Raw genomic sequence first — 12,528 nt, 5'->3', positions numbered from 1 at the left:
TATTATTTTTAATAATTAATATTTGTGTCCAAATATTAATTTTTCATCAGAGTCATCTTCACTATTGCTTTCACGAAACTGTTACCCCTCTTAAAGAATACAATGTGAAGGCCGGCCTTGCCAATCAATCAATTAACCAAAATCAGTATTGGTCAAAGTTTTTAAGATTAAATTTTATATATTCTCCCGCTTAAAGAAAGTTAGTTTCATAAACTTATTCCCACTACAATGGCATTACAAACATTAATATTGGCTTGTGCGTATGCTTAAACTGAAAATATTTATTTTAATAATTCATATTAATTCCAATGTATTAAGCTTCCATCAGGATCTTCTTTACTGCTGCTTTGATGAAGAACAGACATTACATCACAGGAAGGCACTATGTCACCTAAGACATGATTACATTTAGCGTGAGCCAATATGAATACACAAAATATTGTTTTTAATAATTCATATTTATTCCAAGTATTTGTTTTCATCAGGGTCGTTGTTTTCGCTACTTTCATGAATAATTGGGACTATAAACAAGAATATAATATGAAAGTCGGCCTTGCCAATCAATCAATTAATCAAAATCAGTACTGGTTGAAATTTTTAATATTACATTTTATTCTCCTGCCCAAAGAAAGTTCCATCAACTTGTTCCCACAGGAACCGCATTGGTAAACATTAATATTGGCTTGGGTTTATGTATAAATTGAAAATATTTATTTTAATAATTCATGTTGGAATTATAAAAGTCAATTGGGAAAAGTTAATCCCACATCGAAAGACTAAAAAGAAAATAGAATGGTTTATATAGAATTGGATCTCACAACTTATCACAACTTATCAGCTCGAGCTTTTAAGTTGAAAGTTGAGTCGAAACCCATATAAGCCCGATTGATTTTAAGATGGTATCAGAGCCCATGGTAATGATCCTGAGGGCGCGTATGAGCAGGAGCCCACACCACGCCAGTGAAGTCCAAGTCCGGAAGAGAGAAGAGACCGGCTTGAGGTAACTTGTTGAGGGCGGGCAGTTAAGGTTCACGTGGTTCGTGTAGGCAAATCATGAGAAAGACCACACGATGCCACGTGAGGGCGGGTGTTGGGATTATAAAAGTCAATTGGGAAAAGTTAATCCCATATCAAAAGACTAAAAAGAAAATAGAATGGTTTATATACGATTGAATTTCACAACTTATCTGCTTGAGTTTTTAACTTGAAAGTTAAGTCCAAGGCCATGTAAGCTCGATAAATTTTAAGATAATTGTTGGGACGGTTTCTTTCCTATATGGAGAATGGTGGGTGTAGGTGTTGGAGGTTGTCCCTCATGAAAAAAGTTAAGAGGAAATTCATAGGTTTATAAGAGACAATGGTCTAGCAATTCATGAGTTTAAGCTTTTGAGTTGTGGATGGACCCGAGTCTGAAATATGCCTGTGAATTTTTCCTAACAAGTGGTATCAAAGCCAAGGTAACGATCCTGAGGAAGTGCACATGCTATGCGTGGAAACTCACACTACACCAAGGCTCGAGTGTGGAACTCGTGGCTAGTGAAGATCTTAACAATTGGTATCCGAGTCGTGGAAGCTCGGCTCGAAGTCCTCCACATAGTCGAGAATTGGGAGAATTGTTGGGACGGTTTATCTCTTATATGAAGAATGGTGAGTGCAGGTGTTGAAGGTAGTCCCTCATGGAAAAAGTTGAGAGGAAATCCATAGGTTTATAAGAGACAATGGTCTAGCAATTCATGGGCTAAAGACCTTTTGAGTTGCAGATGGACTTGAGTTCGAAGTAGGCCTGTGAATTTTTCCTAACAATTCATATTAATTCCAATGTATTCAGTTTTCATCGGCGTCTTCTTTCCTGCTGCTTTCATGAAGAACATGCACTACATCATAGGAAGATATTATGTCACCTAAGACACGATCACATTTAGTTTGAGCCAATATAAATACACAAAAAATATTATTTTTAATAATTCATATTTATTTCAAATATTTGTATTCATCCGGATCGTCGTTGCCACTGCTTTCATGAATAGCTAGGACTATAAACAGAAATAAAATATGAAGATCAAATCAATGAATTAACCAAAGTCAATACTGATCAAAGTTTTTAAGATTAAATTTATTTTTCCGCCTAAAGAAAGCTAGTTCCATAAACCTATTCCCACTAGAACCGCATTGGGAAACATTAATACTGGCTTGGGCATATGTACAAACTGAAAATATTTATTTTGATAATTCATATTAATTCCAATATATTCAGCTTTCATCAATATCTTCTTCACTACTGCTTTCATGAAGAACAAGCACTACATCACAGTAAGACACTGCGTCTCCTAAGACATGATTAAGCTCTTGAGCTGTCCTATCCCTGACTATGTCATTGAATTGAGAAAACCAATGGAGATAGCCTCCTTTTGCTTCAGATTCTAATGAACTGGGTAGACTCATCGATGCAGTTCTCCAGCGCATCACCTCCAGCTGAGCTCAGACTAGAAGTTGCTTAAGTTGTTTTTCTTGGTGCTACAACAGCACCCGATCGTCCCCGGTAGGATGAGGACTGGTCTTGCGTACGAGGTCACTCCGGATTTTTCATTGTTCTTCTCCTTTACATCAAGCCGTTGTATTAGATTGTTGGCTCATGCTTATCAAAAGAACTGCCAAGGCAAATTATAGGTGATAATGATACAATCCATTAATCTACTTGTAATCTAGTTTTAGATCGTGTGCATTATATACTGTAATCTAGTTTTAGCTCGTCTGCATTATAAATATAGGCCCAAAAAAAAAAAGAAAAATGAGTTTTAGAAAGAAAATTTAACTTTGGAATCAAATAAGGTTGGAAAAATCCTTAATATTAGCGAAGAAAAATAAGGAAATCATTGTCGCCAAATGGGAACCAAGAAAGTATGGTGATCGGATTCGAAAACGATAGAAATTTTTTTTTTTTGCTAAGAAAAAAAAGATAGAATGAACCAATGAAAAACCGAACAAATCGGTTAATGAAACAAGACCAAACCAGGTTTGCAAAAGAGATGAAAAATCGGATTATCAGGCCGCTTTTAACCCGATTGATTAGGATTGGGTTTCATCTATTACCCGATTCTAGGTTGGAATTGAGATTGGACACGTGTCACAATGTGATAGGATCACGTGTTAGATGAGTGACAAAAGATTCAAAATTATAATGGGCGAAAATCGCCAAAGAAATGGTTGAAAGACTACAATATGAAGGGTAAAATATGTAAATTACGGACGACAGAGATTTAATATTGAAATATCAAATGGATGGAATTAGTGACCGCCATGGGACATTATTTGGCGTCCCGCTCTAGAATCATTCACAGGAGGATACATATATATGATCTAGTCATAAAGTAATAATGAGTCCTCCAAAGGCACCATATATATTTTAGTAAGGAACCGGATAGAAACCACTGGACACTCGATTTAGGGTCTTTTGCATCTGTATATACACAACAAAGAAGCGGTTATTAGTCGTCACGGTCATAATTCTCTCGAGTGCTCTTGGATTCACTCTCTTGATGAGTGTCTAAGATTCGGAAATGAGAAAGTGATGAAGATTGAGAAGATTATGAATCTCTTCTCGGGTTGGGTGTTGTAACCGGGATTAGAAAACACAAGTGGGATCTCAAAATTGTAATCTCTAGTTTATTAATTTAACAGACTCTCCCTATTTTGTCCATGGATATTTTCTCGATTTAAGGATTTACCACTCATATCCTGATATTTTCTCTCTCTTTTCTCTATTTGAATTCCTCGATATCGCCACTCTTACAAGTAATTTCTTATGTTCCCGACACAAAATTCCAATGGGTAACAGCATAAATATCGTTACAATTTGCCGTTTCCTAAGGAAAGTTAGCCCCAAAACGAAAGCTCTTTTCGGAAAATATATGCAATAGAATTTCCATTTAGCAATTTTTTATGGATTTTTAATGGAAAATCCGTTGGAATTTTCGGCGAACTTTCTAGTTAGAAATTCAGTTTTATATTTTGGAACTTTTGATTGAAAAATTCTATTGGAAAATTGTCATTTCTGATGGAAGATTTTCCATTAGAAAAAACCATGTAGGAAATTCTTTCCGATGATAATTTCCATTGAAAAGTTTTCTTGGTTACCAAAGATTCATTGGAAAGTTTTTGAAGGATTTTCTATTGAAAATTAATCGTATACCATATGATGGATATTTCATCAGAATTTTCTCTGTTTTTTTAATAAAAAAATTTGATAAGACTAGGTTGGACCTCATATATACTAGTGAGGAGCACCCACACGATGCCTCGGGGAGGATATGAATTATTGTTTAGAATGTTATAATATATTTTAAGTACATTAAAGTATATATTTTTATAAGTCTATCATGTAAAATAATGTCATTAGATATCTCGAAATATATATAATATATCCAATACAATACCATCTTTATATTTATATATATATATATATATATATATGCAACATTTCATTTGCAATACTGTATCATAAACTATCACTATATCAAAAGCATGTAAAAAGTTTCTACCGAAGCATTAAATGTTCTTGAGTTTAAGTCAACATTTCACTCTTATTATTTGAGATTCTTTTTTTCTTTTTTTCTTTTTTAGACATGAAAATATATTGAGAAGAAGGAATTAAAAACAAAAATTATTAGCAATAACATCAAATTAAAAAACAAATGTACAATGCTTATTATAAATATGAAACCAGACAATTATATGAGCATCAATTTATCCATTAAAATGAAAATATAGGAACTCATATATGCTAAAAAAGTAAACTATATATATCTTCAATTGTCTAAATACCTAAATTTACATGTATATCATGAGAAAAAGTATTTCCTTCTCTAATTGATATCATATGAAAAAATGGGGCAAATAAAATTGGGCGACAGTTTGAGAATTTCTTATAAAATTGACTTAACTGTACTATTTTGTGGATTTCATAAAATGTATTTTTCCATCTAAATTTTTTTTAATTGTTAAGACTAAAAATGAAAGGTAAATTAAAAAGAAGAAAAAAAATGTATGTCTTTCTCTAATTGATATCATGTTTTAAAAAAGGCAAATAAAATTGGGCAATAGTTTGAGGGTTTCTCATAAAATTGACTAAATTGAACAGTTTTGTGGATTTCATTAAAAGTGTTTGGTCGTGTGATTTTTTTAATAGTTAAAAATAAAAATAAAATTAAAATTAAAATAGAAAAGGGGGATAGTAACGTGAATGAAAGGACTCGAAAATAACACCATAGGGCAAATGGAAAGGCATTGTATCAAGCAGCCAATCTCTTTCACTTTTATCATTTTGAATTGAGTGATGCTATAAAGTCCGAATTCGGAGCCTCTGAATGAGACACAGGGGTAGACTTGTAATTAAATACAATAAGAGGGGCACTTTTCCAATGTCTCTTATTCGCAGGATTCGGAGGAAGCAATTTGCGGAGGAAAAAAATATTTTCCTTTTGGATTTTATTGAATTTAATAGAATAAAATGAAGATGGACATGTGGCACCCTCACATTTACATGGACCTGTAATTGTTGTTTGCCATCTAAAATTTTTTTAATTGTTCAAAGTGAAAATAATAAATAAATTAAAAAAGAAAAAGGGGACAATAACGTAAACGAAAGAACTCGGACATAACACCATAGGGTAAATGTAAAGGTTGTACTTCCCAGCCAATCTCTTTAACTTTTTTATCTCTTCAGTCTTCACTTTAGTTTTAGTATCTTTCTACCCTTACATGGACATGTAATGTTTGTTTACTAATTTATCAAAAGTTAAAAATCAAATGAATAAGAAAGAAAGGTGGCTCGAAATGACCCGATTCAACCTCATCTAAGCCCACTCTTTACACAAATCAGACTAGTCCTTTCAATCTACAGGGCATTCCTCCAGCAAACAAACCCCGCCACCCCTCCCTAAACTCTCCACCACTGGCTTGTCTGGCTCTGGTCTTCCCCTCTGATGGCGATCTCTCGTCTATAGCTACCCTGCCTCCTCCTTTACAATAGCGTCCCTACCCACCAAGTCGAAAAGATTATGCCACTAGTCCGACCAGTGTCACCTCTTCCATGCTCAAACCGAACACTTGTGGCTTTGCCTTTTTCTATTGTTTTTTACAAGCTTTAAGTTCCCAGTAGCGATCTCTGGTTTGAACTAATCAAGAACACGACGCTTGCTTTGGTTTGATTGTCCTTGAAATTGGACCGTTTAGGGCTAAGTTGATTAGTTTTGGATTAGGGCATCTCTACTCTATTTTGTTGTGGGATCTCCTTTGGACTCCTAGGACGAAGTAGAATTTCACCATGAATAATGGATTCGAAGAGGATTCCCCTTCCTGGTTTTCGTCGTGGTCCATGGTGAAATGTAGGTCGCAAGTTGTGGTCGGGATTAACGGTTTCAAGCTGACAAACTGCAACTGTATCAATTATATTCCGATATGATCTTTTTACATTATTATCCTTTATACTTTGCCCGATGAATAAACCGTTACACTATCTCCAATGGGTATGTTTCTCCCCTTGTCTCTGACATGGGTCCCACACTGGCACATGCCACATAAATGAGAGACATCCCCGAAAAAATGATAGACTCAAAATTCCAATGGTCGTCAACATATCGTGTCTCTATTGTGGACCCACAATTTTTTTAATGATTTAAAAAGCCCTATCTTAACAAGAACAAAAAAAAATTAAAGCGTGGTCCGTTGCATGCCATGCGGCGGGCTCCACAGAAGGAAGAGGCAACGACTCTTTCAATGAAAGAGCCATTGTCCCCTAAAAAGAAAACGTAAAAGTTGCAGGAAATGTGATGAGTTGCCACGTGGGGCTCATCATGTTAGTGATATACCCTAGAGCCAGTTTATGTATTTAAATAATTCATTTTATGGCAATGAAATTTATTTTATTATTCATATATTGTTTATATTTATTAGAATAGAGTCCTTAAGATATTCTGAATGCTTTAGAATGTATTTGATTTTTTAGTTGAGTTGAGTTGAGTTTTGATTTTAATTGGTTTGTAATGATTGTATTGTTGAATTATGATAAAAAGTGTGAAAAAATAATGAATAGTTGACAGAAAGTAATGATTAAGTAATTATTGTGTTGTTGAATTGTGAAAAAAGTAATGAATAGTTGAGAAAATTTAATATTAAAAATTGAATTGAATGGTTAAAAAAATTTAAAAAAATAGAAAAAGTAATGATTGTATTGTTGAATTGAATATAAGTTGAGTTGAATTGAATAGAGTTGAAAACTTTTTAAAAACCAAACACACCTATTCTTCAAGAATTAAGAATATGGGTGACAGAGTGATTCGTTAAGAATATTTTTAAATTGTTAATGATCGTAGGAGACTTAATCGGGCATTATTTTTCTGGATAGATTATCACCTATGTTTGTACCCATGATTATAGATACTAATGAAGATGTAATAGCGAGTTTCATGCTATCTGGCAACCACTGTCAGGACCAACATGTGGATGCTTATATAATAAGTAGTCGAACGTAACGTTTAGATAATATTCATGAGGTAATTTACTTATGTCAATGAATATTATCTAGATCATATTAGTGCATATAGTCCTTAGTCCTGAGATTGAACGCTATCTCATGTATGGGTAATTAGGATTTGTACAAAACATGAGTATTTGGCAGATTGTGGTATTAGATAGTTATACTTGGAGGTAGATGTCTGATCAAGACAAGATTCACTAACCTAAATAAACGGGGAGAAGGTCCTACGGATATGAGTTTTATTCTGAATTGAGAAATCCTCAGCCGGGGCAGACAGACTTGAATAGAAAAGAGTTTATGTTTTAAGTGCTACAGATCCAAGAATAAAACTAGAGGATCCATATGGTTAGCTAAAGGGTTTGACATTTACTGTGACCTTGCCTAGACCGGGATCTTATAGTGAAGAGACTCGGTGCATGGCATATAAGATCATAGGTTCATTAGAATGTTATAATTATACATTCGTCATAATTTGGATTATCGTGATATGTTGCTAGACGTCACTCATGAACTTTGGGAGCCGAGGCATTTTGGGAATTATACTTTTGGTTACGGAAAGAGTTTCCAATAATGTCAAACAAGTTGCTATTATAATCACATTGCCTCTTGGTGACGAACCTAAGTAGTCACACGCATTGAGCGAGTTTAAGGCGGGAAAAGAATTAATTATGATTAAAGAAGTTAATTAGGAATTAATTATCGGTTGAGGCTTGAAATGTGGTTGCAGGGGTGCTAGCACATCCTAAACCGAATCTAATATCAAGGTAAATCTAATTAAAGAAATACGATAGTTTTCTTATTTAAAAAGTTTATATAAATAGATTGTCTATAAGAGGAAATTGGTGTCAAGGATAAAAATGATATTTCTTTCTTGCTTGGAGGGCAAGTCATTAGATAGTGCGTTTGGTTTTTGAGTTGAGTTGAGTTGAGTTGAGTTTTGATTTTAATTGATTTGTAATGATTGTGATGTTGAATTATGAGAAAAATTGTGAAAAAGTAATGAATAGTTAAAAAAAGTAATTATTATATTGTTGAATTGTGAAAAAAGTAATGAATAGTTGAGAGAATTTATTATTAAAAATTGAATTGAATTGTTAAAAAAATTTAAAAAAAATGAAAAAGTAATAATTGTATTGTCAACTTTTGTTGTATAGTGAATAGAATTAAAGTTAGAGTTAAAATCTTAAAATAAGATTGTGAAATCAAACGGACTGAAGTGCAAGGACTAATTTTTGATTAATTAATTAATATAGATTAATTAATAATTACAAGGGGAAAATACAAAACCCCCTTTGTGATTTGAGTTTCAGACAAATTTGACCATGTAATTTTTCTAGGGACAAATAACACATTGTGCTTCACTTCATGAGGCATAATGATCTCACCGTTAATTTTCTCATCACTTTTGGTCCTCAAAATTTTATTTTTGTCATTATTACTCTCTAACTTTCAATTTTTTTACAATTTGGTCCTAAAATTTGGGAAAAAAAAGGAAGGGCTTGGACTGTCGTTCGGCAACCCCGACCCCACCACCAAGTTTGCCAACACCCACAGAGGACGCTATAAACCTCGAGGGTATGGTCGGGGTCTGTGATTGGTGTCCCTAGCCTTGAAATCAACCGGGATCTCGAGTTCGAGATTTCGATCGATTCGGGGGCAGGGCCGCCAATCTGTGGCGTCGACCCCACCTCCATGTTCGCTAGCATCCTCTATGGGTGCATATGACCTCGATGGCGGGGTCAGGGTCGCCGACTAACGGCCCCAGCCCCTTCCCCTTTTTTTTCGAATTTTAGGACCAAATTGAAAAAAAAAAGTTAAAAGTTTGAGGGTAATAATGGGCAAAAGAAAAGTTTGAGGACCAAAAGTGATGAAAAATTAACGGTGAGGTCCATTATGTCTCCGAAGTGAATCACATGGTGTTATCTGTCCCTCGAAAAATCGTGGGGTTCAATTTGTCTCAAGTTCAAACCACATGGGGAGTTTTATACTTTTTCCTAATTATAATTAGATCCCTAGAGTAAATCTAAGAATCTATATATAGATATGGTGTCTTACAATTAACCCTAAGTGTATCGTTTATTCTTAAAACTCGAAAAGTGAGAGAGAGGAAGAGAGGCTCGACCAAGACCTCCCAGCTCAGCCGCGCCCCTAGCTTCATCAATTGGAGGCTAGCTCGGCCTTAGCTTGGTGAACCGGTGTTGTCCGAGACTATCTTGACACGGTCTTCTCCTTCCGTGCAATTCCATTCAAGTTGGTAACCTAGATCAGAGTGGACGGGTTGAGAGGAAGCTATCCTTGGCCCTGACACGTTCGTGTGGACGAGCTAGGCACCGGACAATTGGATGGTTCCATTGATATCGATCAAAACAAACTGAATCCGACAAGGGTAAGTACAAAGGTAGTAACTTTGGGGAAAGCTTTTCTCCACAAGAAAACCACTTCTCTCCGTGATAATTACTTTCCCACGAAAGAGGGAAAATTTTGAAGCCCCGAAATCCTAAAATAGGCTTCCCGGCTCCGTATTCCTCCAAGGAAACTAAGACCACGAATGTTAGATTTTTAGTAATATTACATTACTATGTTTGATAAGTACATTGTATTATTGGGAAAGTAAACGGCAATGTAATATTTTGGTGTTTGGTAAAGAAATGGATTGATGGAAAAAATGTCATTTTATGATAATGTCCTCACTATAATAATATAATATATTATTAGTAAATAATTAGAACTAAAATTATAAATACGAATAAAAATTCTTTTATTATACCCTTAAAAATTAATAATATTTCATTGAAAACTTATTTATTTTATTGTAAAAATAACTGCATTTTTAATAATTATAAATATTAAAATGAATTTAAAAAATATTTTTTTTTATTTCACTTTTATAATAAAAATTTTGAAGTGTACATATATATATATATTGAAAAAAAAATTAAGTTGGCGCTCTTGCACGGGGCAAGAGCGTCACCTCCAACATATTGGTGGTGGGAAAGTTTTTCCCACCAGCAATACCACCTATTAAGGGAAATTTTGGGAGCCCAAGAAAGCCCCTAGTGGGATTCCCGGAGTCTATTTTCCGGCCAAATGCGGGAAAGTTCTTGGATTATAGACGGGAATCCGAGATTCCCGACCATAATACCACGAGCCAAACAACCGCATATGTGTGGAAGTTCGTGGGAATTTGGAGTTCCACGGACAATCCACGAACCAAACGTTCTCTAGAGGAATCAAACTTCTCATAATTATCTCTGGATCAGATTTTGCAATAAAGTATAAAGATATCTTAGTGAGCATTTTGTGGGTGCTATATGCTCATTTCCAAGGGAAGGACATAAAATTAGAACTACATTTGATAATAAATCAATATAATATTTTTATTTCATTGTTGTAGATCAATGGCCTAGTAGGAACAATATAGCAAAGTTTACGTTGTATTTTTCTCTTAGCATTACTTTATAAATAACTATGTTGGTCATTGTAATTTCTTGAATCATACAATACAAGATGCATGTGTTTTACTCGTTGACTTTGGGCATCACGAGAATTTTATCTCTGAAGAGCATAGAGAAATAGACATGGATAAACATGGTTGACTATTGATCATATCCACTAGAGTAGACGGTTTTATTTTTTTCGATATGTATCATGATATTCGGAAGCTTATCAGGCCCCAACTAGTCCAGTTCAAGCTAGATTGGCCCACTAAGGAAAAATCTCTCATAGCCTGGATTTTCTCCATTCACAAGATTCGAACTTAAAACCATGCTTAATAAAAACAAGACGCCGAACCGCTTGAACTAACTTATGTTGGTGAGTAGACGGTTTTATTAGAATGGCGAAGTCAATATATGTCAACTAAAGGCCTAATTATAGGCCAAATCACACAATAAAAATCTGAAAAACTAAAATATAAATATAATTATCCTTATTTATATATGTGGATAATTTTTTGGGTGTAAATAGACTATTTTGTCCCTGAAAGTTGGACTTCGCATCAATATGGTCATTTAGTTATTTTTTACATCAATTGAGTCCTCTACTTGAAGATTCCCTCTCAATTGAATCCTTTATATATCAATTTAGTCCTTGTATGTATCAATTTCGTCCTTTTTATGTTTTATGTATCAATTTAGTCTCCAGCTTGAAGTCTACATAAATTGGATTTTCACCGTCATCTCTCTGCCTCTCGCCATTAACAGGACCAAACAAATAAACATCAAATGGGTCCTTCAGTTTTTTATCCCCATTTTGTCCGTTGGACATTTAAATGGATGCGAGCCCTCCTCTTCCTCTTCATCCTCTCCTCTGCTCAACCCCAGAACCCAAATCGCATTCCCTCTTGTTCATCCTCTCCTCTACTTGCCCCCAGAACTCGAAATTGCACCCTCTTTCTCCTTAGCACAACAAGATTGATTTCCCATGGCAGTCCAATCTTGCTCACTTGCAAAATCGAGTCGCAGCAGCTGTGCATCAATGGAAAATAGAATTTGCATCTCTCCATGGTTTTTTGGTTTTAGGGTGAATTCACTCTATGCATCCATTAACGGCCGACTATGTGATCAAACTGATGGTTTTGGAAGCCACAAAACCACAAAACGAAGTTGATAAGACCCAACTAATGGTTTCGGAAGCCAAAACAAGGAGTCATTCACTACCAACTATGCTTTGTATTTCACCAAGAAACGGAGCGTTGGCCGCTAATGAATGCATGCTCTGGACATTCATGCACGACAACAGGAATCCCCGAAACTAGTAATGATTGCTTCTTTCCCTATAAATAGCACAGGTCTCCCTCTCAATGCATAACATCGTAGCCCTAACTTGAAAATTTTATCTTACAGGAAGGGAGAAGATGGACAAAGCAAACTAATTATTGATCTACTGGAGGAATAGGAGAGATAAAAGAAGAACAAGAAGAAGAAGACGAAGGACGATTCTGACAATGATTCTGATGATGATTCAAGCGATGATTTTGACGATGATTCAAGCGA

This window comes from Punica granatum, chromosome 7, assembly GCF_007655135.1.
Source record: "Punica granatum isolate Tunisia-2019 chromosome 7, ASM765513v2, whole genome shotgun sequence".
NCBI lineage: Eukaryota > Viridiplantae > Streptophyta > Magnoliopsida > Myrtales > Lythraceae > Punica > Punica granatum.
The sequence above is the reverse complement of the archived record's forward strand: the minus strand, read 5'-3'. Positions refer to the sequence as shown.